Source organism: Seriola lalandi, unplaced genomic scaffold, assembly GCF_002814215.2.
Source record: "Seriola lalandi dorsalis isolate HSWRI2012SDOR001 ecotype SW California unplaced genomic scaffold, Sedor1 jcf7180002054248, whole genome shotgun sequence".
NCBI lineage: Eukaryota > Metazoa > Chordata > Actinopteri > Carangiformes > Carangidae > Seriola > Seriola lalandi.
In genome coordinates this window covers 172,010-198,386 of record NW_019524801.1, presented here as the reverse complement: position 1 = coordinate 198,386, position 26,377 = coordinate 172,010, and the positions used below count along the sequence as shown (strand labels likewise).

General features: G+C 41.1%; 1 protein-coding gene across 3 annotated transcripts in view; it reads left to right on the top strand.

The window, feature by feature from the left end:
- The window catches only part of asmtl (acetylserotonin O-methyltransferase-like), an 82,461-nt gene that overhangs the window by 13,591 nt on the left and 42,493 nt on the right, over positions 1–26,377 (top strand). For 2 of the 3 annotated variants that reach the window (XR_015437148.1, XR_015437150.1), the window contains exons 15-18: positions 146–382; positions 4,184–4,276; positions 8,733–16,824; positions 17,518–17,641. The gene's annotated coding sequence lies outside the window, so the exon portion shown is untranslated. The remainder of the gene's footprint in view (positions 1–145; positions 383–4,183; positions 4,277–8,732; positions 16,825–17,517; positions 17,642–26,377) is intronic. The other variant, XR_015437149.1, reaches the window with a different exon arrangement.

Sequence of the window (26,377 nt, the reverse complement as noted above, 5' to 3'; positions counted from 1 at the left end):
TGGCAACCGCCTTGACTTTATTGTTGCGTTTCTTTGATCCCGCCAAGCTTTGATTCATTTCTCTTTCACCCTTTTAGCTAAACATATCATGTGAATTTGGAGCTTTGTTCCTGACAGGCCCCGTCTTACCTCGCTCTCTCCACAGGCTCCTGACGCCTCCCAGAGGAGCCGCGGAGGAGGAGAGGAATTCCACTGGATTCAAAGACTTCTCCGGATTTCTTTTGACTCTTCCGTCTGCCTTGCCTTCCCCTGCTCTTCATGTTGACCTGTTCCTCGTGATCCCCTGCCAAACCATCTTCCTGGCCCTGGGGGACACTGCCTGTATGTGCACAGCCATACACATTACATGGGTGCGTGGAGGTGTTACGGACTTCTATTCAAGGCAAGTTCCAGTCGCAGGTTCCTCTGCATGTCCAGGCCTTTGATTCAGTGATTGAGGAGAATGAACTTGGCCTGATTCATTGGGTGTTTTTCATCAATGGGCGGTTTATAGGGTTGTTGACAAAGCTGTAGATAAGTTGCCAGGTTCCTAACAAACTGCAGCCTTGTGTGTATTCTTATAGAGTCCACTGAGGAATTCATTGCAGGCAGTTTGACATGATTTTAAGACTCGTCTTCAAAAGAGTGGGACATTATATCCAAAGGACTTTCACCAAATGAGAACGTAATGAAAAATGAAAAGTGTATGTTTTCTCAGTACCATCTGGTTTCAATCATGGCAATATCCTAAACATGACCAGTTTCTTGAATCAGCTACCCTCCGCTTGCCTCCCAGACGTAAGGCACTCATTATTCTAGTCAGGCCTCTCCGACAGCTACACAAAGTCTAACATTTTCACCAGTAAAGCCCAAGTAGAAGTCAGCTTCTCTCTCATTCACTTCATAATCACTTTGCGATAGCTGTTTTAACTATTATATGTAGTTCATAATGGCCCAACTTTTTTATTTTAGGTCATAATTTATCGCTAAAGAAAGTCTTCCTTTAAGTGTTGATCAACACTGTAAGAAAAAGGTTAAAGTATTAAAGTTTTTGCAGCTCACTTCAATTCATACATCTTACTGTTCCACTCACTCATCATACAAAAAACTGCGCTTAATACAGCTGTTAAGCTCATTACTCCCAGAACATGACACAGAGCGAGGATATTGAGCATCTACCTGAAGTCTGGACAGTCGTAATGTAGGTGGTGTGGTGTCTGTGCTGTATATTCAAAGTTATGCTTTTGTTTGTCAGAGCAAAGTTTCGCAGGGTTGAGCTGATTTGTCTGCCTGTGCATGTGCTTGCATATCTTCGTATTGACAAGCAGTGGACACCAGGGAGGAGACGTGTCAGTTAAAGGCATTAAACACATGCAACACAACTTCCAGTCTCCATCCCATTTAAAGGAAATATAGCAACTAAAACATCAATATATCATTTTATTAATTTAATTATGTGGCATAATAACCATGAACAAATTAAACTGCTGTATGGTCTATATGACAGCCTTCCTTTGTCTCATGCCAGATGTACTATTAAATCAGCACCACATTTCCTATAAACTTCACTGCTAACTACTGCAAAGAGGGTGTTGTCACTTGTTAGAAGCTTTAAGGAACAGTTCTGGCTCCTCAGACCAGGCCTTATTTTGTTGCAGCTACCATCGTGACAGCTTATTGTGTTCACTCAGGACCAGTCCTAGCCTGGTCAGATGCGTACACGAACTGATGAAGCCTCTTGGATGAGAGGTGAAACGTCTTCCCAGACAAATAACCTAGTCCAGTTGTTTTCGATTTGAAAAAACTCCTTTAGGATACTATGACCTGGACAAATGAGAATATACACAGGCTCATTGTGTTCACTATTTTGTTCGCTTATTGCACCATAGAGCTTCACTGTGTGTAGCTCCAGTCAAAACCTATTTAAATACATCTTTTCATAAAGCCCTTCTCTTGTGACCAATGATAATCACTCTCTGATACAGCAGGTACAGATGAGATGGCAGCTTTTCTAAGTTAGAGTAGGTGTTATATTAGGAAACATTCCTGCACAACTTGCCTAAGGGTTTTCACTAATTAAATAATGAATTATTAACTCAGGCTGGAGGTGGGCGGAGCTGTGTTGGGAATTCTGTTAAAAACTCATCAAACTACATGCACCAATAAGAGAGATTAAGGTGTGAATCATCCCGCCCAGACAGGTGCAGCAAAGCTAACTGGAGAATGAGGGAGATGTCAGTCAAGCAATCAAGCAAAACAGCTCGGTCGTGTCTCAACTGAAGGGATTGATGTTCCCTAACCATCCATTTAACAGACTCACTGAATCACTTGGTGAATAAACTGTTGCATGACGCAGTGCAGTAGCTCTTATGGAACAAGTGCAACATAAGTCTAAGGAGCATTTGTGACACTGATGGGGAGTTATTGGGAAAATACTGCTTCCCTATATTCTCTGTGGACCATGCAGCATATAAATATATTTTATTATTTTATTTAGTAAGTGCCTTCACTGCAGCTTTTTAAAATAAGACATAGTTTAGATAAATAAGTGGCCACTTTTCCTCTTTTCCCCTCACTATTGATAATATAAGTCAATTGATGAAGATAATACTAATGAAGTAGAACAATAGAAATATTTGATATGTTCAAATTTTGACACAAACAAATTCCTAAAGATTTCAGCAACTTTATGTTTCCTGTTTGTGTAATATGTATAAAAAATTATACATTTATATATTACATTAGTATCAGTTTTTTCCCTCCATATAATATCTGGCTCACTTTAACGGTTGGCTCCCCTTTTTCTTTGATCACCTTCTTTGCTTTGACATATAGTTGGAAGAGTATGACCAGGAATATATTGCTAATTAACTCCCTATACTCTCAATGACAACCATGTGTATAACGCAACAAGTTTTAGACTAATGCAATTACTGCTTTTCCACATATTGTAAAATAGAAGAATAGAGCGAACAGTTGTTGAATTAATTGAAAATGTTCTTCCAGTGTTGACTGCATTCAGCTGTGTGTAGTGTAACACTCATTTGGCCTGATGGGCTGCACGAAACCACAGACATCCTGCTTTACAAGCTGAAATTCATACATTGGCAAATAGTATAAAACCGATTTTTGATATGATGCCCACCTCTAATTGGATGGAAAGGGAAGTGCAGGGAGAGGAAACCGTTCAGGTGAGAGATTGGGGAGATTCGAGAGAAAAAACAAAATAACAATCGCATCAAAATACAATGACAGAAGTTATTTTAAACTCGTCATGTTACTGTAGTTTGATAAATAACTTGTTAGATGTTGGGCTTTGTAATGATTTACAGCTTTTCAGAGAAGCAGGCAACATCAAAATGAAGTCTTTCACCATCATCAATAATTTCATCACACCTGATTCTAATAACCCTGAACGCTATTAGTCAAATTGGAATGTCAATACCGACTTCCTAAGCACTGTTGTTGTAATATGTGTTTTAACCAATGGAGGGCAGTATGACTATGATGACAAGCATCGTCACAAAGGCTGGAGCCCAAATAAGCTCTGTTCAACACCTTCAGATGCTGGCGTATGGGGGGATGTAGTGCGTGATATATAGGCTACACAACATGGTGAATTTTGTACCTTCTGTCATTTAGATGTGACACTTTAACAAGTTCAGACACTTGTGATTATAACTGATGAATGACGAGGGAGGGAAAATTAAGTTTAATTCAAAAAAAAAAAAGAGGGACAACATTTTTTGATTTATTGCCATAGTAGTAAGCACTCAGGTTTTTGTCATAACGTACCTTTTTCTTTGTATTTAACTCCTCCACTGAACCAAAGTCCACTGGCTCAAAAGTTGTCACCCTTTCACTTTATACAGCACCATTCTCTGGTGTGGTCAATCTATACTAACTGATTTTCACTGACACTATAGATCATTTTTATAAAGTTGATGGATCAATAATATTCAAGAAAAGAATCTTATAGATTGAAACGTGGACATTTGTCCATTAAAACGTTTTAAAATCAGAAAATTTTTTGAACGGCTCATTTAGTTATTTTTCTCCTGTTTCTTGTTTTTTTTTGTCTTACCTTGTACAACTATTCTGCCTCTGGAAATAAACATCACCAATGTTTTCCTGGTAATCAATGTTTAATCTTTTTGTGTGTTTTTTTTTTTTTCTTCATTCAACCACATTGCGTTTCAAGCAGTCTTTGAAGAGCAGCGCTGGAGCCTGGGGACGGTTTGGGGTGAACTAAGCCTGGACGGCAGAAAGCACCTGAGAGCGTTCCTCAAACCCGGGGGTAAGACCCACAACATGACCTCTGCAGTCAGAGCAAAGACACAAAGAAACACAGACTTTTGCAGAGATTACTAAGATACAAAGAGGAACTTGTCTGGCCCTCTATGCGCACCATTGTGCTGGAGTAATTTTCTTAATTGTGTTTCATGTAGTCAGTGATTTAGAAATGGGTTTTGACTGTATTAATTCTTGTTGTCAGCTCCATTCCTCTGTGTGCAGTGATTTTTATATCCTCATAAAGGTTTTGTTTAATCATCACTTTTTCGCAACCAATAAAGTTCTCAATTTTATTTTCTTCCCTGATTACTAATTTACTGTAAAATAGCAATATAGCTTCCCTCCTTATGCACACTCATACTGTTATTACTGTACCTCTTCTTCCTCTGCATTTCTCTGAAGAGCTACAGCAAACAGCTGCCTGATTAATAAGTTAAGTCCTCTAAATATGGCTCAGAGTCATGTATCTTTAAAAACTACTTAATAATGGTAATCAAGATTATCAACAACATACCAATTACATCTTTACACTTTCCTCTCTTAATTATGTATAGTTCTCCTTCACCGTGGATAAAAGGGCTGCTTTCTCGGTCTCAGGTGGATTGTTCATCTTAAGTGTTTATGATGGTGTATTTGTATCACAGCTAAGCTACACTCCCTTAAAGTGGCAGTGAGCTAAAAGAGGCCTGTGCCTTTTCCGTGTGTGAATCAACCACAATGGAGAGGTTCCTATGTTTTATTTATTGATATGTTTTAGTGGGGGAAGACCTAGCATTCATTATCATAAAGGCCTCTAGACATCAAGTCGCACACACAAAAAGACCCAGCCATTTCACAGTCTCACGCGCGCACAGATCAACACGAGAGGAGCAGGCCGCTTTGCAGTAGCGTCTCCTCGCCAGCAACCATTGGTAGCTTCAGTGACAGAAGCTGACAATGTCAAAGTATCTTTGTCTCTCGCACATAAACTGTCCCTGAAGCTGTCGCTGTGAGAAAGATGTAAAACACAGGCTTTTTTTTTTCTTCATGGGGGGAAGTTGTTTTCATTCCCCCCTTCTAGTTTTTTTTTAAATATGTCATATCTCTTCTGTCAGGGCCCTGGGGCGCCTGGTAGTGCTCATGCTAGAGGAGGAGGAGTGTAAGCATCCGCAAACCCAGCGGAGTCTGACCATATTGTACCTGCGCTCGTCTTTATCTCGCTTATTTTGTCAAAAGCTCAAAGCCATGAATTTCAGACAGCTGTGTTGTCATCTGATCTGTGTGTGTGTGTGTGTGTGTGTGTGTGTGTGTGTGTGTGTGTGTGTGTGTGTGTGTGTGTATGTGTAAAGGAAGACAGCCAGTAGGAGCAGATGTGGGGGAAAGAGTCAGTAAAAACTCAATATGAACCCTGCAGAGGCCTTCCTCTCTCTGTTCAATTATTTAGAGTCAAAGAAAAGAGGTAAGAGTAACATATTTCCTCAGAAGCCACTGTGTTCGGCGGGAATGAATAACATATTTATCTAGTCTCATCTTTGCCAAATAGCCGGAAATGGAAACAAATACCTTCAATTGGATTCTTGGCCCTGGTGATTTCCTTGAGCTGCTGCTGTGTGTACTCATGCAGTCATATTGAAAAATTCCTCAGGACCAAAAATTATGGAAGTGCTGACACGCAGAATTTTTCATGGTATCTAGATGTACACTTGGCAGTTTCAGGCAAAGCTTATCTGCTCCCGTCTCATGTGATGGGAGAGAGAGAGAGAGAGAGAAAGAGAGAGAGAGAGAGCAAAAGCAGGAAAAAAGTGCCCACCTATTTAATTTGATTAGAGATTAGAAGAGGAAAAGAGTCACATTTCCTCCCTGGCACGTCTCTACTTGGCGCACTCTGACACCTGATTTTATAAAGAGATGTCACAGCCAAGCACCACGGTAATGCCTGTAATTACTCTGAACTCAAATAAATAAATAAATTTGCTTTTCTTTGTGAGAGTCTGACAGGTTTTCCAACATCCTTGACTGGAAGAATTGCAGTGTGTGTGCATGTAGGCGTGTACTTTTTTGTGGCTGTGTATTTGGAAGTGTGTCTTTGTGTGGGTGTGTGCTTGTGTTTACATATAGTGAGGCACTTGTAAAGGAGAAATTCAGACAGGATGAAATTTTGACAGCTACAGTATAGCTTGTTTTCCCCTCTCTTCTTTTTATGACTGTGATAATCTCTGCTCAGCCACGCGCACTGAAGGCAAACCTTCGTTTGAGACTGATAAGGTTCGAGGTGCAGCTTTGTAAATAATAAGGTTAGAGTTTCTACACAGTTGCTAGTGCCGCGGCTGATCTCGCTCCTATTAGTGACAATTGGCTGTGACCTCACCTGCTCACCCATGCTGTCATCACTGAGGGTGTATCTACAGCAGCAGCAGCAGGCGATTAGATCATCCACTCTGGTCATAGAAGGAGACATCCAGACAAACGTTGCTCTGCTGAACCAAAGGAGGTCTGATGCATGTTGTCATGAAGGCTGGCTCCTTGACTTTTGATTTTGTTCAACTGCAAAAACAGTTTCATATTTTCTCTTTTATGGAAAATAAAACCCAGGCTCTCAAAAGCTCACGACGCAACCATCCTGTTAACACACACAGTACAGGTGTGTGCTGCCTTTGTGATGCATACCGTCATAGATGTATGACCCTTCATTGGTTAGCAATCACTACAATTCTTATAAAACACTGTACATTGAAAGTTGGTTCAATATTGCTCCATTTAAATGTATGATAAAAATACATTTTTTACAATTTATTGCAGTTTTTAATGTATTCAACACCCGTGACCAGAAGCGGTATAGCTAATGGATGGATGGAATTTAATGTGATTCAATACACCACTATCAAAGGCTTCAAAAATGACCACAGTTTAATCAACATCTCTTTGACACACTATCAAGCTTCACAATGATAAGATTTATTGCAAGTCTGTTGTATTAGATCACACTCCACAGCGCTCTCAGATGAGATCAGCTCTTCATCAACACAATCTGTCATTCCATTTGAATTGATCTTATACTGGATGTTATGCAACACTATTGTTTCCATAAGAGTCTACAGTTACAGTTATTTTCCCATACAACTGAACTGTCAATATTTCTGTTAGTTGGGTCAAGTTGCATTATACCATTGGAAGTGGCAGAAGATGTTCCAGCCATTCATCGATTACTTACTTACTTAGCTGTTTCAACCATTTAGCCATTACTTTTAACTTTCACTTTCAGCTGTTTAACCATTAGGCTACTTCTAGCTAACTACTTTAACCATTTCCATTACTTTCAGCTAACTATTCCAATTATCCATTACTTTTACGCTAGCCTGCGCTCAGCTGTAAATACATTACGTATAGCTAACTATTTATCCATCACTTTTACGTGTCTCTTTGAACTTTAGCCTACTTTCATTAGCCTCTACTTCTAACAGTTTCAGTTCTTCTGTTCACTTGCTAACTAACGCTAGTTTTCACGTACTCTCACTTGCAACCGTGGTGTTAAACTAATTTACATGTACCCCCTGACAACAGCAGAAGTCCCCCCCTGGGGCAATAGCAAACCCTGGCTGAGAATCACCACATTACAAATATCCAGTGTACCTAATAAACTGGTCATTCAGTGTCTGTATCCATATATCCATTGCTAAGAGGGAGCGTGTTCATGCTTTAACATGACTTTAAGCTGCAGGAGAGCTACTGTGGCACGACTTCTTTAAAGAGCTTCTTTAAAGTATAATAAGTTATTATTATAACACTGTTGATATCATGCAGAAGACTCTTGTGAATGTTTGCTTTGACAGAGAAAGAAAAATAACTTTGCTTCCCTGTGGTGCTTGTTGTTAGGGCTACTGTTTTATTGATGGGATAACTCACCAGGAAGTGAGCTGAGTTTTGAAAGGATCAGTTCTGTAAAGAGGACATAGTCAGGATGGAGAGCAGATAATTACAGAAATATCTTAAACTGAATCGCAATCCATCTTTCTCCCTCACCTTCCTATCAAACCCTCTCGTCTCCTCTATGCTGACTTAGAGACATGCTGATATTCAAGGCCTTCACGAGCCTCCATCCTCCTGTTTCTCTGGTCAATGAGCGACAATCAGCAGTTCCTCATACAGCTTGGCAACAGATATCCTCATGCTCACAACGCCTCTATATCCCACGAGTCCCTCTGTACGCCACAGCAGTGCCAAGCAGTCACACCTCTCTGGCGAAGCAGATGTTCAGGATGCTCTTTACTGCCATGATCAGGGATTCACATGTACTAACTGAAACTAGCCCTTTTTCCCCGACGAAGCCCTACCATATAAATTATAGATGGTGAAACAATCTTTAAACATGTTCATTAAAGACAACGCTTTCTTAAAAAAAAATCAGCTCATAAATATTTCTTTCAAGCAAATCTCAATACAACTCCCCCCTCCCCTCCCCTTTCTGTATTCTCTTTTCCCAGTCAACTGGTTTGGTGCGGGGAAAGAGAGAGACAGTGCCTCAGCAACCTTGACTGGAGAGAAGCAGGAGTCACATGCGTGACTGGATCGACTTCGCCTGTGATGGCTGTTAGCTAGCTTTCCTCCAGAAGCAGAGCTGCCTGCCTGCCTGCCTGCTGATGTGCTATTACTCGCTCTGGAAGAGATGCTTGTGTGGAGGATGACACATTATTATCCTTTAATCTCGGTCTCAGCTTGTTGAGCATCAAATTGAAATATCCTGAACAGATGTAAAAACACATGTGAGCCTGGGCGCACAAGCTGTGCTGCGCTTTGTTTCATCTATCCGTGATGTGAGCCTTAAGGAGAAGCTTTTTAAAATTTCATCACTATTCAAAAGGATAATTAATACGTACCCCCAGGCTTTGATTATGCGATACCCAGTGTGTAGTGCTGGTGTTGCCATAATGAGCCACTCATCAGTGCTCTGCCTGTACCTCCCCAACAAACATACAGTTTGCATAAGGTACTTAAGATTCTGCTAAGGTACCACCATGCCTGTGTGTGTGTGTGTGTGTGTGTGTGTGTGTGTGTGTGTGTGTGTGTGTGTGTGTGTGTGCTTAAACGTGTATGCACCTGCGTATATTTATATGTGTGTGTGCATGGGAGGTGTGAATACCCTTCTAATTTGCAGTACAATGCTATAGGTTAGATCACACTGGTTGTTGCAGTTTGTTTACAAGTGGACCCCTGTCAGATTGTCAGCAGATAGCTCGGCTCTTTCTAGAAAGCCTGCTGGTGCCTACACCTACACACCCCTCCCTCACACACACAGACACACACGCACACACACACACGCACGCACACACGCTCCCTCTCCCCACCTCATTCCGAGCCTAAAAGCTGGCAAGGAGAGGGTGGTTGTCAGTGAGTGGGTGCTGAGGTGTTGCAGCAGCAAGATGGACAGGCAGTTGAGGACTGACAGGCCATGGAATACGAAGGGGAATATTGGGAGTTCACACATAATGAGACCTGTCAATTTGAATGCCTCAAGGCTAAACAGTGAGCAGGCCGTGGCTGACGACTGAGGCAGCCATTTCTCCTCAGGAAAAATATTTCAGGGTAATCTCTCACCCTTGACCCTGACCAGTCTCTAAACAACACTGTTACTGCAACAATTACTCTGTCATTGTAATGATGTAACCACCATTTTCTGAATGGTAAAACACGCCAAAAATGACACCGCTGAGAATACAGAACCGTCTGTTATGTATGACTTGCTTGTTTCAAGGGTTTGTACCAACAATCAGTTAATGTCAGCTTAAAAAATCTTTCTTCCGATGTATCAAACCCTACCCAGAATCCACTTGTGTCGTGCATCTGCCTGACAGATAACAGGACATCACTGTCACATGGTCGGGGTCTCCTCTGAATTCCTATTCCATATACAATGTGTTGCTTTTACTTAGAGATATTCAGGTATCCTGGTCCAAAGTAGTGAGGTATATGGGGAATTGTGAGTGTCATCAGAGATTTGCCCAGGGCCTCAGATAGCCTGTGATGGTGCTTTACCCTGTTAGGAATTTAGCATGTTCACCCAGCGCTGAAGTGACACGCGAGAGGGGTTCTGGGACCTGCTGACAGCAGACGGACCTGCGCAACTTCTCTGTCCTTAAATCCAATTCCATGCTTGACACCAAGCGGAATTAGCTTTGGACAGGTGAGTGATAAGTTCCCTGGGTGCTTTTGCCAAATAGATCTAAGCCGTCTTACAGAGCAGTGGCGCCACGGGTTTCAGATATTAAGTTGTTCTCGCAGGAGCAAATTGAGCTATAGACTATATGGTAATCACAATCAGTGTTAAGGATCTCTTAGATAAAGCAGACAGGCATCTGTGTCTATTAAAAGAGATGATCTTATCAATTACTAATCAATAGTTCTCCTGCAGCTTAAAGCGGATAAAATATACATTTGCCCCTGTAGAGTATAGTGCTGAGAAAATCATTACGTTTGGCCATGCTGCTTGTTTTCAGGCTTACTGCCTTATTGACTTGTGTAAATGATCATTCACCAGGGAGAAGGTTGGATTTTGAAAGGATAAATAATGAAAGAGGAAAAAAGATAATTTAACTAACATATAATCGTGATTATCACGGTTATTTTTCCCTCTTTCTCCTTCCCCCTCCTCTGCTTTTTCTCTCACCTTCCCATTACCCCCCTCTCTCCTTCACTCCATAACTTTGAGTGACAATCATGGTGATACTCAAGGCCTTCCAAGCCCCTCTCCCTCTCTCCCTTCATCCCCAGGTCTCTCTGGTCAATGGGTGTCAATCAGAGCTTGGCCCTCACGCAGATTGGCAACAAGTATCCTCGTGCTCGCGAAACAATTATGACTGGGCTGCAGTGAAAATGGATTCCCGCGTTGACTCTCCACACTGCGCTCCTCTTCTCCCGGCCGACGGGGTCCTGCCATGGGAAGCAATTATCGCTAGATGCCAGCTGACAGCCCGATTCCATTGCCAGTGCGATCAGCCCTCATCCTCAGGCTTTCTCTAGGCAAATAGCATCCTCAACACTCAAATCAAACCTCTTTCCAACCATTGGTTTCTATCAGAGAAATAGACGGCTCCCTTTGTTCCCCTGGACAGTGCAGTGGGAATAAGGAGAATACAGAGGCAGACAATAAAGAGGTGTTTTGATTTCGCAAGCACTCAACACAAACTGCTCCATCTCCCCAGTGTCCAGCCCTGAGAGAAGCCTTTGCAAACATGGTAAGGAAGAGGTGGAGGGTGGTGGACACTGACCTGCGTTGTAGACTGAGGAAGCAAGAAGAGTTTAATGAGTGCACATCAAACTGATGGAGTGGCACATAGAGTGATGACTTATATTAAAGGCTCGCTCTGCCCTCTGGATGCACTTTTGCATTTATTTTTCCTGGCATCAGTCTACTTGTCTAATGTTTTTCAAATAAAAAATCATTTTGAGACATGCTGATGGACTTACCCAAATAAAGTCAGTATTTCTTTAGAAGAAAATTTGGCACCGGTTTCATCGACATTTCAGTCAATTAATATTATCAGGAAATCAAAAAGGCAAATACTGAATTTAGATTTTTTTTTAAAAGAAGACAAATTTAGTGTCAAGATTACTGATGACTGAGGACAAACTTAATTGCCATATGAGAATTTTAAAGGCTCACTCTGATCCCAAACACTAATTAATTGCCAATTAATCGCTAATTGGTGTAAAAACCTCTTGAAGAACAATAAGTGAGATTCTTTTGAAACTGAAGACTGGAGATTCTCAGGGAAAATGGGTTAAGATTGATGTGATGGCTTAAGAAGATGTGTGTAAGATGAATGAGCCTAAATTAACGAAAATGGTACAATTAATCGTTATAAAAGTCAAACAGTCATCTGCCACTTTGCTTATTAATTGAATAAACACATCAAGGCAAAGTTCAGTCAATCCTTTAATCACTTTAATTAATGCACATTGTTCTATTTTCCTCTCCCTCTCTCTTTCTCTAGCTCACTCTTTCCCTCTCCCTGTGTACCTATATTTGTGAAATAATAAATAAATTAGAATACACACTGCCACCAACTAATTATCATGCAAATAAAGCAGCAACAAAGCATAGTGGGACTGTTAATCTGTGCCAGATCACGGGTGAAATTCCCCAACGTGCTCAGAGATGTCCACCGTGCAATTAGAGAGAAGAGTGGCTTGGGATGGGGTATGAGAGGAGAAGAAAGAGCAGCACTAAAGGACGGGAATGGCTGTCACTTATTCACTGTCAAATTAATTCTGTCCTCTCTCCGTTTTGCCTTTGTCTGTGGAAAAGTGGCCGCAGTGTCTCCTTGTTATTTTGTCCTCTGTCTTTCTCTATGTCCATGGAAATGCTCTGCAAACACTGAAAGCCTAAAGCCCCATAAAGGTTGCGATGTTCAGTGCACTCCTCAATACAAAAGTACTGGATGAAGGAACCAAACATTTTGGTATTCAAAGGTGTTAAATCCAAGTATTAGAGCGAAAAATATAAATGTTATCCTGTGGTGTGCTCCAGAGGTAAAGCCACAGGGCCATTACAGTCAACGTTATTGAGTTCAGCAAATCTCATGGCAGTCAGCCTGATACTGTAGATTATAGGACTTCACCAAAGAAATTATTTGCTGCTTATGCTAGCATGTATATGAAGTGATATCTTCACTGATTATAGAAAATATCGTATTTATTATTTTTAATTGCTCAGGGAAATGGATGGATCGGATTTAGAAAATAAAAATAAAAATGGAACATCTTTTCATCATTTTTTAAAGATTTACATATTCAGTAAGAACAAATTGGCAACAGATAAATTGAGGATGTCAGAAAGCATTGAGAGACAGACTAACCCATTGTTAGCTTTGTTGGCTTTGCTTATGTCCATGTTCTTATCATCATCTGATGTGTATCATTTTACATAACATTTCCTGAACAGTCCATGCTCCAAGCAACAAACAATGGTTTTGGCTGGATTGCACCACTGTCAGTACATTGGTATCCAAGGAATTACACAAGTTCCAAATTTAACCTCTAAATGCATCATTTGTAGCTGCCCTTTACAACGACAAATAAAGGCATTTTCTTATCTGACACACATATCACCAGGATAGTGTAATTTATCAGTGCATTCAAAACCAAAACCCAAGACCTACAAATTACCTTTACAAAAATAAAGCTGTTTCTGAAAGTGACCTTCCAGATTTTTTTGTCTAAAAAGGCCTCTGCTAAAGAAAGTGATAAAACTAGAGCACAAGCAGACTGACCATGAAGATTACTGGCTCCAAATCTGGTCGGCCGGTGGACTGTCAAAACACCCATAAAACATAAAGTATTTACCAGCTCCATCAGTGTCATTCATGCAACCAGTCCCAGCGAAGTCCAAGACTGAATTTCTTTCCCAGTCTGAACATGGAGCTATTACTGGTCTGGCTTTACCCAGACAAATAACCCTATGAGCTGCTAGAGGGCTCCAGTTTGACTCAGGATTGCCTTTTCTTTTCCTCGATGTTTAAGTAACTGACGGCTACATAATGTTACATGTGTCTTTTCATTTGTGACTGGCGAGAGAATGCATGATAATGTTAGCTAACTTGCTGTTACCAATATTATGGATGTGTTCAGCAATTCTAGGTATCACTAGCTGTCTCACTGCCAGCATTGCTGTGCAGCATATCACGGCAATGCTAGCATGGGCTAATGTTAGTGGCTAGATTGTTTTTTTATTGGCTGTGGTGTACACAGGGGAACTTTATTTAGCTGTGCTTCTTGTTGTGTTGTGTGAACCCTAAAGGTCAGGGGACACTCACTGTGGTTACAAGAAAACAACATTGACTGTTGGCAGGAAACGTGAAGGGAACAGTTGTCTCTAATGTCAAAGTCAAACTTTGTGCCTCTATAACAACATCAGACTATTCTTGCACAACAGTTCTAATTCCTGTAGCCACTAGAAGGCCTTATCACTTGAATGTAAACAAATGTCATTTTTTGGCTGTTATCGGGTATTCTGCACCTCCCAATGTAGTGTTCCCTCTATCTATAAGGGGAAATGTAAGGGTATAGAGTTCAGGATGGTGAATAGGCATGCAGCATGCTTGATGTGATATCGGAGACTGCAGTCCCTGAGCTTAACCATGTCTTTTTGTTGCCTAACCTCAACCATACCAGATCCTATGCACAGAATCTTAAAAACCACTGCTAATGGATGAAAAAAAAACTTTGTCATTGAATGTAGACCTGTGTTTTCCAGAATCATTCAAATTTCTGACTTTATGGCTGTTAGATAATATCCAACACATCCATTGCAATATTCATGCAGGGATTGACAAGGTCAGAGCCTAGACGCCAAATATCAGCTCTGCATACTTTTGACTTGCATAATAAATCTGTTCCACATGAGTCGGCTGACTGAACTAAATGCATCCTCTATAATCCCCTTAACCAACATCTTAAATTGGACAAAGCAACCCAAAGAGCGATTTGTAGCTGATAGTTTGTGCAGTACAAGAACTGCAGTGCAGTATTCTTTGTTCTTTGTTTATGAAGCCCCTCACAGATTAAACACAGTCAGACACATACACCAAATGCATCACCTGCTGTGTCAAATCAATTGCACTTTTTGAGTGTGTCTTCAACTTTCAGACATTAACCTACTTTAGAAAACTTAAATTCTCACAGGTAATTACTTCCATAGACTACCCTCACACAAAGGCAGTGATAATCCGATAAAATAAGCTGCAAAGAGGACCTTGTTTAAAAATTCAGACCCCGTCTTGATTCATCCCTGGTGAATTGAAAGCACACATCAAGGGTGCTCTACTCAGAGAATTAAAATCAAAGACAAGAACCAATCAGATGCTCCCCCTTTTTTTTTCAGTGGCAATGTAGGGTAAATACGCCACAAAATAAGAAAACAAACAAGAGCAAAAGTGCCTTATTATCAGCAGCCACATTATCATAACGACCTGATTTGCCTAAATCATGTCCTTATTAGGCCCAAAAGTCTCTCTGTCCCTTGTGGGTAATGAGAAGCCAGGCTGGGATTCTTCTCCCAGCTCTGACATGTCTTTTATTACTCTTACACTAAATGGAGGCAATGATGAACATTTCAATCGTGTGATTACTCGCTGTGTACCCTTGATGTCAGAGGGGAAAGTGGTGTGCCCTCTTTTAATATTTGATTGTTTTTTCTATGTAATTTGGTCCAATTCATCATTTGAGCCTTTCATTTGCTCGCTCTGTGACATTTGTCTAATGTGGATGTCCTGATTACTGGACTCTGATATTGTGTGAGCCTTTGATGTCCAATTTCTTCTTCTTCTTGTCCCAATTTTGGCCACAGCGAGTACAGAAAACTTTCCCCTCACTCCATTCCAACTTTTGCCAATTTTGCAGAGAGCATATTTGCTGTGCCCTGCAAACGACACAGCTAAATTATTCACAAATTATTCACAAAATTACGATAAGGGAAAAGCTAAATAATCAAAATATTTGTTTTTAGCATGTTCAGATGTTTTAGAAACAGCTTGAATAGTTGGGAATGTATGCTTGAAAAACACATGAGCTATTCAAGCTTGCTGGGCACGGGAAGCTGTAAGCGGGCCATGCTCTCAGAGGAATCTGAAAGGACAGTATTGCCCAAAAACATGTATCACAACAATTAGAGTCATCCGGGGGACTGAGTCTGGGATGTAAACTGTCCATGAAATAATAAGCTGCTTGTCAAGCAGCCCATGTTTGACGTATCAGTGGCAGAGCAAAACAGTCTTGTTATAAACGCTGAAAACACAGCAAATTGGTATGTAAACAGCTATAAAATGCCAAGAAAATAATTTTTCCACATCGAAAGGGAAGAGGGATCAAACTCTTCAAATTATTCACTCCCTGTGTCTGTCTCCATCTGTTTTATTATTTCCCCACCCAAAAAAACATCAATTATAAGTTAGAAATGTGAGGGAATCACATTCATTATTTTCATTACACGCACCCACTAAATTGCATCAAGCTTATGAAATATTTCTTCCTCCTGTTCAAAGGCTTGTTAGAGCTTGTATTCAATTACAGCTGTGGCTGTAACATGCTGTCAGGTCTCTTTAGCCAATCATTAGTCAGGGACTATTCCTCGCTGCACAGTCGGCCCGGCAGAGTCGAACCAGCGAGCGAACGGCAGGCCTAATTGTTCTTCGGTGGCTAAAGGTCGACTAATGAACCAGGGGGCTGTCGAGGGCTGTTGGTGCGAGGGTGGCAGGGTGGCGGGGATGTGGGATGTGGGATGTGGGATGTGGGGTGGAGCAGGCTGAGGGCTGCTCTCAACACACAAAATTTGTAAAACTTTCCTCAGATCAAAGTAGGGAAAAGGCAGGGCATTTTAGGAATGCTGGGATAAATGTGTGCGAGGAAATCTCTTTCCTGTAAATTGCAGTCAAAAAAACAGACTATATTTATTACTGTATATTCTGTTACAGCAAACACAAAATAATTAGTCCAATTAAAATGGATTATTTTCTCTTTACAGAGCCACAACCACAGATGATGTCCGACCAAGCCCAAACAGACTTAAAGTATTCCATACAGGTGAGCTCCCTCTGTCGCTCTCTCTCTCTTTTTCATACCTTTCTACAACACTGCAGCTCTGACCAAGGCACTTTATTCTGTATGACAGGGCAATGACGTGAGAATGGGCTGCAGTAACATGCGACTACCCTATGAGCCCTATTCTGGCAAAGAAACAAAGGGAAGCTTAAGTTAGCCGAGACAGTCACAATGCTGTTGATTCCCTTTAGGCTTCAGAGGACGGGTAGCATGTTGTGAGAACCTGCCATAGTTGTTTAAAACTGATGAGGCAGAACTACTGAACAGTACCTACAGCATCAACCCACTATCAGGGCAAGTCAAATGACTGTAGAGGTTTTGATTTAAACTAATGACTGTGTGAATTGATTTGTGAAACAGCCGCCCAATTAAAGATTCTTTTGGATCAGCCTTTTTTTTTTTTAAATCCCAGAGGGTGATGTAAACACACACTATTAACTTATGTGATCAGAGGTGTTCACAGCACATTGTACGTGATCAGGGGTGTAGCCCAAAATTTTTGGGCCCTTTGCATATCAAGTTTCAGTGGCCCCCATTTCCCTTTATACACACAGTATACTACATCCACTCACCGGTGTTTGAAAATAACGGAATAAAATTTTCATCAAACCACATTTTAAAATTGCAGATGAAAACAACTTTTAATTTCATGCTTCTCATCTGTTCCCATGTCAGGGCTCAGAGCCGATTGCACCAGTTACCTCTGCTGCCGAACGTGGTTTCTTTGCCGCCGGAGACAGCTCTTGGAGAATAAAGGAATGACGTTTGATGCTGAACTAGCAACGTTTCTTCTAAACTGGTAAGTAAACAGCTGTTAATGCTAACTTTGGCTATGTAGCTCCTTTAACCTTTGTCCAGCTGTGTTGTGTGTGCTTAAGTTGAGATTAACATGTAGCTAAATTAAAACAGGTTGCAGCACACAAACTAGTTCTTGTATAATTGAACTGACTAACAAAATTAATGTTAGCTTATGTATCAACTGAAAATGCAGAGCGGACACATCAATTGCCTGACCTCGGTTAGGGCTAAAACACTCTCTCAATAAAATATAGTAGCTAACATGAACATATTGCCAGGCTGAAATAAAATGAAACAAAATGGCAACTCTGATTTCCAGAATAAATAAGTGCAGTTATATCATGTTTTTCTGTTGTGTTTCCAGGGTTACCACTGAGCAGAACGTAGGCGTTTTCTTTTAAAAATGGTTACTAAGGGTTACCAGGGGCCACAACCACAAAAATGTTTTTTGTAAGTCATTCATGGCAAAACAGCTATAAAAATTGTCAGAATTAATCCAGTGTGCTAACAGCTCATTTAAGCTTGTATGAAAATGCTCGCTTTGCTACACAAATATGGATCAAAGTGTGCATCTTTGTCAGGTGTATATTTTTCCCCATTTACCCAGAGAGTAGCCCGAATAACAGGACTCGCTGTGAGTTTGACTATGTCACTGTATTTCATCAGAATACCCTAGACTCACCATCAGTCTGAACCAGTTCAAATAGCTCAACTCAATCTCTCAGCAGCCGATGCAGAGGCATGAGGCCTAATAAGCACATGCTAAATGTGATAAGCTGCTTTGTAGCTGCGTTTTGCCTGTTTTTTGGGGTTTTTTTTCACCATTCTTTTCTTCCACCCTGGTGATTTATTCACTCCAGGCGATGTGCGCTTTGTGTTCAGCACAGACTTATACACACCACAGAGCAGTGCAAATAGATTTCTGTCTCAATTGGTCCCTCGGTGTCACAGTGGAAAGATACTTGGACAGAAGACAGGGTGAAAAGGGATTTTTATGTTAGAAATATTCAAGTGCTAATTCACAGTGTGCACTCTGAGGAGGTTGAGTTTAGTATTTTTAAGAGGCCCCTGTTGGAAACTGTGACTGGAGGCTGAATCCAAAGCACAGCGCAGCTCAGCACCACTCATGAAAATTCATTCACAAGTACCTGTGCAGAGGTCAAACCAAAGTTTGGGAAGTGTTGCCAAAACATCTCCCACACGAAAGCCATTTTAGTCATAGGCGAAAGAGATAGGTGCCATTTGGTTTTCATTACAGTCTTTAAGACGAGACATAAATGGAAAATGTATCTCCTGATGGTTGAAAAAAAAATCTTATATTAATGTATGTGTGCGTCTGTGTGTGTGCATGTGTTTTTTTATGTATGCAAGTGCTCACATCTCACTTGTGCAATTCTGAGCGCATGAAGACAATGAGCCACTTATGAGTACAGCACTCTGGCGTCTCTGTCCTTCTTACCAAGGGGCACTTTGACCAGCTGGTGGATCGCACAGCCAAAGAGATGAAAAGCAACTCTCTGCAACTCGCCGGAGTGGTAGTGATGGAACCTTTTAAGAGCAGAATTGCTCCAGTGAGTGAAAACATGGCCAACACTCTGATGGCTGATGTCATATCCCAGCTGTTACCTCAATCAGAACAGGTCCCACCACGACTAAGTGAGTCTTAGCGCGACGCATTCCGAGCAACGCGCAGTTGCTCGATAAAGCGCGGAGAGCTTTTTGAAGCGCCATGTCTCCACTTGTGCTCTTGTGACCCTGCTGCCAGCTACCAGGTCTCCAAAGGCCTGCTGGTTAAAAAGAGCCAGGCTCAATCAGCACATGCTTAGACTGGTGATGACTCCCCTCCCCTTGTTGCTGTTAGTCTATCAGTGTTCCCTTGTATTGCCCTCCATTTTCCGTCCTCCATAACAGACGGCACTCCCATGCAGCTGTTGAGAGGTTGTCCCTGATGTCATCTTAATAGTGCCCTGCCCCCTCTGTTTAGCAACCATCTTTCAGCATGTGTACCTAAGCATTTTTGTTTGATGACATCTTCTTTGTGGTTTTCACAGTTCAGGCCGCTGATTGACCCCCTGTCCTTTCTGCTGGCACCACTATGTGGAATGTTGATTGTGCAGTGTATTGTGTTATAATGGCACGAGGGAGTGAGAGTCCACGTCGGAGAAGTGAGTTTGCTGTTTTCTTATGTCAACAGCCATTTTAGCCTTCTTCTCACCGAGAAGGGCACCACATGGCCAAGCGCACACATGGAAAGCACAAGCAGTTATTCAGTTTTGACAACCGGTGCCAGCCGAGACCTCAGCCTGACTGTCAGTGTGTGTGTTTGCAAGTGTGTGTGTGAAAGTCTATGAATGTTTTTGTCTGAGGTTTCCAGAGAGACTACCGGAGCAGAATGGCCAAACACCAGGTATACTCTCTTTCTTTCTCGCCCAGGGCAAGGTAAGACATGTTAGCATTCATAGACACAAAGCACTGGAGGCCAACTAGCTGAAAACAGGAAGGAGAAGTGGACAAATGACATGCACAGCAGAGTGAACCTCATTCGGGGTCAGGGCAGAGGGACAAGGAGGTGGAAGACTGGGGAATATGGATGAGTAATACAGAGTAACATTAGTTTGTGAATACGTCTCAGTGTGCATTGCGGGGCTCAGAGCTTGTTGTTTCACTGTTAAATGAGTGGCATTGTTGTTTTTCGGTGTCATCAAGTATTCAGCACTAACACTCGATGGAGTGTCACGTCAGAGATAGAGTTAAGAGAGAAAAAAATAAGAAAACAGAGAGCAAGACAGAGCGAGAGAACTCCTGTCAGTGCTGACTTGATTAGGTATCACAATCTAACAAAGCAGAGTTTACTTATTTACACTAACACTCCTCGACAGTTCCAGTAGATTCCTCCAACGTTGACTAATGCAACTGTGAAAAAAATATCAGAACCCCCAAAACAAGAGGAGACTCTATTATTATTTTAATTATGCTCTTTTTGTTTCATTTTCCCCAGCTGAAAGTCAGTAGAGGAGTGTGTGAGTGAGAGAACAAACGTGTGCCTAGCGTTAGGAAGCACCCCAGTGATTCTTCAGCAGGTACAAAAGCTGGCGTGTAGGAAATAGCTCTTATTAAAGTCAATACATATACATATTCCTGATGCATAATTTATGGCCACTTCTGTAGCATTAGAGCAAGCACTGGAGAATTGCTTCACACACTAGTACAGTTTGGGATTTTTCAAAGTGTTTTGAAAAGGTGCACAAAATATGCCAAATTCAGGGTGAGAATAAAAATGTAGTGTGTTTAAGAAAAGCATTAATACTGTTCAGGTCACTGCAACACTATTTAAGTTACGAGATATTGTATTTACTCCACATGGAATGTGTTATATGATAAACCACAAAGTTTTTTTGAGGTGAGACATTTTTAATGTGACCTAACTAACTAGATCTTTGACTTGCAAGTACAGAATAACAGTCAAAAAACCTGCACAGAAGAGAACAAACGTGAGACTGTTTCCATTTTAGTGTTAAGCAAAAAACATCTCTTTCCCAACTCTCGTGTCCGCTGTGTCAGACAACAGGTTAATGGGGCAAAACAACTCAATTAAATAAGTCAACAGTTTGTGGTTCCCATCATTAGCGGTGTGGCCAAGCAGGCCAGAATATTGCACATTCCAGACTAAAGCAGGCCATCTGGTCCCCCAGTGCACAAAACATCTCTTTCATATTAAGTGTTTATTGTTTTGTTAGATTGATGCCGTTAATATCAGCCTTTCAGAATGACAGATTAGCATCACCTCCTAATCAGCGCTTTTAGGAGATAAATATCAGTAATTTAATCACTACAGCAATTTCTTTTACAATAATAAGATTTACGAATGTAAGTGATTAAGTAATTAGCTTACATCTCTGAAGATTACAATCCCCTGGACTTTGGTGCATCTGGTTTTCTGGAGATTACACAATTTTACTTCAGTTGGCTGCCTTTCTTTTTTTTGTGAATGAGATTTGTGCTTGACCAAAGCGTAAAGTAGTTTGCAAATGACCCTCAAAATCCCTTCAAGTGATTTTGTTTTTTTTTTTTAACTTAAGTGCACCATTTTTTTTTTTTTTTTTTGTGGACATGCAGCACAAGTACTGCACACAAGGGCACGATGAATGCTTTACATTAACTACAATTGAAAAATTCTATACACTGGATAAAATAAAGCCAGGCTGTTGGATGACATATCTAAACAGTTATCAAGGATTTCTTTGTTGCTGGGAGAACACTGGCCCTTGGGCTACTCCTGGTTTCGACATTTTAAAGCTCTACCTTTTTTATTTACAAAGTAATTTGTCGGTTAGTGTTAATTTCCTAAATGCAACATAAAAGGAGCGCAGTGTGGTGAGAAAAAAATTAAAGGGGAAAATCATAAAAACAGCAAAGAATCAGGCAAATTGCTTCCATGTGTCTGTGGCTGCCAGAACTAAAGGAAGCAGAGCGCTGCCTAAATGCCCCTGACCCGCCGAGACTGGGCCAATTCAGTTTGAAAGGCCCAGCTCTCTAATGAAGGCCTAATTTTTATTGCCACTCCATTGACTTCAAAGCAGTTCAGGTTGCCAAACATAATTTCACTGGAGGTATTTTCAGGTGCACTGCAAATAGTTCATAAATAATTTCCCCATTAGTCCAGGCGATGCACTTTTTGGGTGAATGTTTCGTCTGTTAGGTCCCTACCACACCACTCCACCCTCCTCCTGGCCTCAACACCGCCACTACCAACAGCACACCAAGCAACAGCCCTGCATCCTTCCTCTATCCCTGCACCCCCGTCGGCCCCTAACCTTAGTCCTTCAGGAGCTTAAGGAGTCAAATACCGCTTAGTGGCTCTGTGAATTTTCTGTTGAAGCCATGAGACAGGCTGGCCACGGCTCTGTGCTGTCAATCCCCAAATAAGGAGCCCCACAACCAAGGAGACATGGGCAACCATTACAGGATTAGTGAATTAAAATAAATCCAACCCGAAGAGGCCCAATCACCATTGGCTTATTGGTTGTGACCATGCTGCCACTTTGAATGGCTACCTGCTTTTTGTGCACGAGACACAACATTGACGAAGGAGAGTCCAACAGTGGAGGCTTACTTTTCGTAAAATCCAAAATGATTTGTGCCAGTTTTAATGAATTACAGAATTTAGTAGAGATTTTGTCTTGTGACCCAGGGCAGAATATGAATGGATGAAACGGATGGATGAAGCCAAGCTCAAGTCCATGTATCTAAATGAGCACTTGAAGTAGTAACTTGTACTTAAGTTACTACTCTGGGATCCAAAATGTAGAAAAAAAAAATTAAAACATTGGTTCCAACTTTTCTAAATTTGCTAAAAAAAACACCCAGAAAGGTCTTTGTGTTAGCTGTTGCATCATTGTTAAATGTGTTAAGGAGGATATTTAAATTACATTTGAAATAGTGCTTCAGCATGTGTTTAATTTCACCATTTGGTAAACACCGTCATGGCAAACTCCGTCTTGACAGACTGTATTTTGTGAGGCTGTAAAACACTTTATGAGCCAGATGAGCCAGTTGCTTCTGTCAAGCTTATTTCAGTCGAGTCTGATCACACTGACCTCACGTACCTGTAAAAACACAGGGAACAGGAGAATTGCCCTCATAAAGATCAATATAGTATCACTTTACTTTAGTATGAACATTATTAACAATAGCTGGCCTTTTAAGGTGTGCAAAGGCACCTATCCAAAATGTGGTGTATTACGTCAAATCAACATTTTAATGGATAGTGAAAGCCTCCCAGGATCCTGCAATCACAAGCCTAATTCAAAACAAACTAATAATAAAAAGAATCTACGCCATCAAAGCACATATGTTTCCCATTTCCAGACATTCTCAGAGAAGTACTGGAATCTCGAGGGGCTGCGTCTTGACTTAGCAAGCCGTTAAACTAGTTTTTCCCTTTGTCCAATGCTCTGTAAAGAACTTCATAAAAAACTATGAACCTTTTGATAGGTAATAACACGCAGGAAGCCGCATGGGCCAAGATGAGTTGTGGAGAGCTGTGGAATCAACCGGGCACCAAATTTGAATCTCACAGACAGGAATACGGAGCTGAGTGCCCATTAACCACTACCCCCTCACCCCCCACCCCCCATCCTTCTCCCCCCGACAACAACCCACATTTCTCCTCCTTTTTTACATTAGATGTTATTATTGTTCTATAATTACGTTTCCTTCCCTGCAGCAGACCAGATTCTTTGAAGAGGGAAAAATGGAACACTTCTTTATTGTAAGCAGGCAGGTATTTTGCAATAAACTGGGGTGTTGTCATTGTGCACATAACATGTTTAACGTGAAAACAGGCCATAAATCACAGCAGTGATAACTGATTACTCTCAACTCCTCTCTCTCTCTATCTCTCTCTCTCTCGCTCTCCCTCTCGTCTGTTTGCTCTCTGCCTGAACCAGTATACAGTACTTTGTTGTATTGGTGCTGAAATGTGACACTGCAGGCATCAGTTTGTGCCCCCTGACAGTCTGACACAGGGTGGGTCAATTAGATGAGAGCAGATGTATCTTTTAAAGGAGGTTGGTGTTAACACCATGAATGGAGCTCAGGATCACCGGTGTATTATTAGGATGGATTTCGCCTTTTTGCATTATTTAGCCCAATAGTTACAAATCTGATATACTTACTGTTGTCATTCGAATTATACTGAAAATAAATCAGAGAACACGTGTTTATATTTCCCTTTATTAATTAGTTGAATTTTTTATATAAGACCACCTCAAAAAAACAAACATAAAATAAATAAAATATACAATAATAATTTAGAGGATAATGTGAATTCGGTTTCTGAAATTAAAAATATTGCTGTTTGGCAAGTTCAAGTCTTTAATGTCAAAGCATCAACAAGGAGAGCTTTTCAAAACAGCCCCTGCTTACCACTGCATGGCTTTAATATTAATATATAGGTATGTTCAAAATAAAAAGGGCAGTATGCGTGTTATACTGTGATGGATTGCAAGTTGGTTGTTCACACGGTAGTGGAGCGAATTGAAATCAGTTGCTTTCTGGAAGTCCAAAAATATAAAGGGTAAATCTAATAATATTCTTTTTTATTTTTTTTATTTCAACAAGTCCCTTAAAAAAACAAAATCAATTTATATCTATTGTCCACACAGTTAAACTCTGATATAGTTTATTCCTGTCTGCCATAGCTGTCCAAAAGCTGTTAAATGCACATCAGTGTAGCACTGGATTGGTGTAAACACTCACTAGCATAGTAAATGCAACAACTACAATACTTACTCAGTTGTTATTTGGAACCTGTTTTGTAAAACTTACATAGGTTTGATGATGGGATTTGTTGACAATGGTATGTTTATGGTATTTTTGAAAAACGGTTTCCTTAGCTGTGTTTTTTTTTAGGTAAATGGGTTGAAACGTAAAATCACACTAGCATTAATAAGCTAATTCAAACAGGTATTTCTGAATGCATTAGCTATTCGGGATAATCGAGCAATCTGTTTGGAAGTGAAGCAGAATTGCCATTCAACAGTCATTCATGAGAGCATCTGGATAGATGGACGTACGTATATAAACAGCTGTTGTTCTTCCTGCCTCTCACATTACTGCTGTGTTTATCTCTGTCAGTCTGGTGTTTTGGATCTGATCAATAACACAAGACTGATGTGTCTCATGATTCATGACTACAGCCACTCTAATTCCCTTACACACACAAACCTTCATTAATGAGTTGTTATTGGAAGAAAGAGAGCCCTTGGTATCTGTTAAACACACATGGGTCCTCTTAATGAGCTCTCTCTCAACACACACAGTCGTCTCTCTGTCAGCTCTTGGGCACAGTCCTACCCTGAGGTTCAAGCTAGCCCACGCTCCTGAAACATGGTGGACGAGTGCCATTGTTCCACTGTTTGTGGTGAAAATGTTCTTACAGCTGAAGCCATTACCTTAACCATAGCCTTGTCTCAACTGCAGCGCTCGTGTTTCTTGAGGAAAAATAAAAAAGCACCTGCCTTGGCTGCAGGGACATTATTCCTCTCTGCTGTTGGGATTGAATGGGTCCTTGAGTCAGTTTGATTTTTGATGGATGGAGATGTGTCCAGACCGGCTCTCTGTGCTCTAGCAGGCCCTAATCTGGGCCCCAAGAGGCCCCGAGCCGTGTCCTTTATCCAATTCCACCGACTCCCAACAGGAAATGAGGGCTTCAGGGGGCACTGGTAAGGAGACGGGAGGCTGAGTCACATGTAGGGTACAGACACTCTGCACACCCAGAGCAGATGTGAAAAGAAAGAATCCAATGATAATATCCAATGGATCACTGATAGAAAACAGGGCAGTTGCCAAGAAATGCATTTTCTTTGTCTTTCTTGCAATTTCTTTCATTCTTTGACATAAATCAGTTTGTCTGAACCCGACACGCGGCCCAGAATTTACACCCAGGAATTATTCAGTTCTCTAAAAACCATTTCAGTTCAAAGAAAGCTTAAAAAGTTTGAGGGGCTTTTGTCTTTGTGAGAGGCAACCCCTCCCGAGCAGAGGCAGCCATTAGACGTTCCGGACATAATTAATCAGGGAGAGCGACACGACACTGATCTGCATCAAACAGATATCTCCTCCAGATTTTCCACTAACACTTTCTAATCATAAATAATCACACACACAAAAAAGACACTCAATTAGATTAGTCTCCAAAGTCCTGGCATTATGGGGGAAAAAAAGACATTCCTCT